At 42.3% G+C, this 3,110-nt stretch overlaps 1 protein-coding gene across 1 annotated transcript in view; it reads right to left on the reverse strand.

Moving 5' to 3' along the window:
- The window catches only part of Abcg2 (ATP binding cassette subfamily G member 2 (Junior blood group)), a 101,862-nt gene extending 99,087 nt beyond the window's left edge, over positions 1 to 2,775 (reverse strand). Inside the window, exon 1 of the mRNA XM_028789401.1 lies at positions 2,357 to 2,775. The gene's annotated coding sequence lies outside the window, so the exon portion shown is untranslated. The remainder of the gene's footprint in view (positions 1 to 2,356) is intronic.
- Positions 2,776 to 3,110: the final 335 nt, after the last annotated feature.

Genomic DNA, 3,110 nt, shown 5'->3' on the forward strand with positions numbered 1-3,110 from the left:
CTCTCTCTCTCTCTCTCTCTCTCTCTCTCTCTCTCTCTCTCTCTCTCTGCAAGTGTGTGCGCGCACACATGTGTGTATGTGCATGTCTGCGTGTGTGTGAGATGTGTATGTGTGTGTGTGTGTGTGCATGTGTGTGTGTGTGTGCGATGTATGTGTCCCACTATGTTTAATTAGGGTTGCTTGCATGAGCATGGGTGGGGGAATTATTAACAGATACAAGTGGAACCTGAGTCTTAAATTAAAATTATTACACAGGAGATACTTATATTTAAAAGGTGTGTTTTGTTTGACAGTCTTACATAAGAAGCACAATTGATCCTGGTTGAGAACTACTGACAGAAATAAATATTTATTAATAGTTACATGTGGTGAATCTCAGCAAATATCAATTCTCAGGGTAGATTTGCTCAACAGCAGGGTGTATAGGTCAGTAGGAACTCACATCCCCACACCCTTGGTTCAAGTGCCAGCACCATCACCCCTCACAAAGCCATATAGAAAATACTGATTTAGGGGACCACGCACCAGGATTCTGATTTAAGAGGATTATGCTAATGTCTGTGAATTTGGATTTGCAATTAATACCACTAATAATCACCATGTCAATTAATGCTGGTCTAGAAAGACACTTTGGATCGCTCTTGGAAATAACCACCTGTTCCCACAATTTACTCTCTACCCCCATCATGATGAAAGAGCTGACTTCATAGAACAGTGAATGGGCCTGTGGAGGGTGCCATTAAACTGCAGTGTGCGCTGTTGCCATAAGCCAGCAGTAACTAACAAATACAAATGCCTAGGTATGGGAACCGTAAAGTGATTACTCCATCTACACCTGTCTTCTGCCGCACCCATGCTTTCCTCCACTCTGTCTGCTTTTCCCTCTGTCTCTTTAGACTGCCTTCAATTAGCTGTCCTTAACATTTTGTTGGTAAACCTCCGTTTGCCTTCCTGAATATCTTTTATACACTGCTTCATGCATTTGTTTCCTTCTTCTTTATTATTATTATTATTATTGATCTATGACGTGAGTTTCAAACAAGCAGGAATCTCTGGCTCAGTCTTCTATCACCAGTGCCACAGAGAGAGCCAGACTCATAGCCCGACGGACCTGAAGAGGCAAGAGCACCTCCTGCCTATGTCGTGGATGCTTGGCGAACTTCTGCTGAAAAAGTCTGACAGTAGATATTTCAGACTTCTGAGCATGTAGTTTCTGTTCTCGCCACTCCTTTCTGGTGTTTTGGCATAAAAGCAGCATGGGCTGGTAAATAAATGTGTGTTGTGTGGAGAAGAAAGAAGGGGCTTTGCTCATGGATGAACATACGGTAAAAGGGAACACTGACATCCTAATCTGACAAACCCTGCTTACAGCATCTAGGAACTCTTTCAGGAAAACTTCGAAGTTTAAAGACAACACATCAGAGTAGAAACACAACCAGGGCAGGGATATTGTTTGATTTTGTTTTCCTCAGCTCTTTACATTAATCATGCGGTCAGTCGAATCCGGTCCTGTCTGTACCCTCCAGCCCATTCTTAAACAGCAAAATCTCTAGAGAGCTAAGTAAACTACTAAAGGCTGGAATACGAACCACTGCAAGTCAATGCAGTGGTCTCTTGGAGGTTGTTAAAAGGCAGAATCTATGGGCTGGGGAAACAGCTTAGAGGTAGGATACTGGTTGGCCTATCACACATGAATTTGATTTCAATCCCTAGGTAAAAGTTAAAAATTCTAAGACAAATGCAGTGGTGCATGCCTTTAATCCTAGCATCAGGAATTGGGGACAGGCAGATCAAGTTTGAGGTCAGCCTGGTCTTCCATAGCCAGTTGGAGGCCAAACAGAGCTACATAGTGAGACCATGTCTTTAAAACAAAAATAAACTAACTAAAAAACACATAGAATCTCAGGCTCACAGCAGGGTTGTTTTTAGTTTCCAGTCTCCTGGAAATTAAATGAACCCAGCACTGTAAATGAACCCAGGGCCTTAAATATGCTAGGCGAGTGCCCACCTACTGAGCTACATCTCCAGTTCTTGTTTTTATTTCTTTAATTAATTAAATTTGTTATTTGCTGGTTACATGCACGAGTGCAACTCATTCTGATTACTCTTAAACCCCCATGATCTCATCCTATATTTTAATAAGATCAAGTGACTCATACACATAGGAAAGTGTAAAAAGTACAGATCTAATCACACATTTGTCAATGCACAAGTCAAAAAAAATAGTTTCTATTTAGCATGAAGATGTAAAAACAAGACAGGTCTGGGATAAGAGCTAGGAGATAGGTCATTTGCATGGCATGCAGAAGGCCCTAAGATTGATCTCCGACAGTAGAAAACAAGAATGGCAACTTACCTCAGCTATGAGGTGTTAAAAGGAGAACAGCCCAGGCCTCAGTGAGATCCAGCAATGTTGCACACTGGAGGAAGACCTCAGCTAGGATCTATGCCGGCCACAGAAGTCACGCTTAAAAGAATATGTCCACTCTTGCTTGCAGGGGAGTGGAGAAAAAGCAGGAGGGGGAGGGAAAAAAAAGTTGAAAAGTTTTGCCTCAAGAGACAGGCAAAGTCAAGACTTCCTAGAAATCTAGCTTCAAGGAAATTAATGAATATCCTCAATTCATTCCAGGATGAAAGTAATGACTATCTGTTAGCTGGTTATCCTGAGTCAAGAAAGAAGTGTAGATTCAAACGGAAGAGAGCCTAAGCCCTCTTATCAGCTTTGAAGTGTTTTCTGGAGTTGCTGGCAAGGAGACTGGAAAAGAGGAAATCTAGACAGAAGATCTTTTTAAGACTCGTGCTCTGGGCAGCAGCATCTCCAGCCTTAATAGCCACTGTATTTTAGAACTGAAAGAGTATGCTTCCCCGTCCCCGCCCCTACCCTCTCGTAAACTTCCTGTCTTTTAGACCTATGGAAAGGGGGTTCTCCTTTCGCAGGCTCTGCCTTTTACAAAAAAAAAAAGAAAGAAAGAAAATTAAGCAGGAAGAAGATACATTTGAAAAGGAAGCAAACGGAAACCAAGGCAAAACCAGAGTTAGGTTTCACTGCAAGGGCCACCGCAGATTTAAAGAGGAAAGGCAGGCTGTATTTGGGGTGTGTGATGCCACAC

The sequence above is a fragment of the Grammomys surdaster genome, unplaced genomic scaffold (genome assembly GCF_004785775.1).
Source record: "Grammomys surdaster isolate TR1022 unplaced genomic scaffold, NIH_TR_1.0 125832, whole genome shotgun sequence".
Taxonomy (NCBI): domain Eukaryota; kingdom Metazoa; phylum Chordata; class Mammalia; order Rodentia; family Muridae; genus Grammomys; species Grammomys surdaster.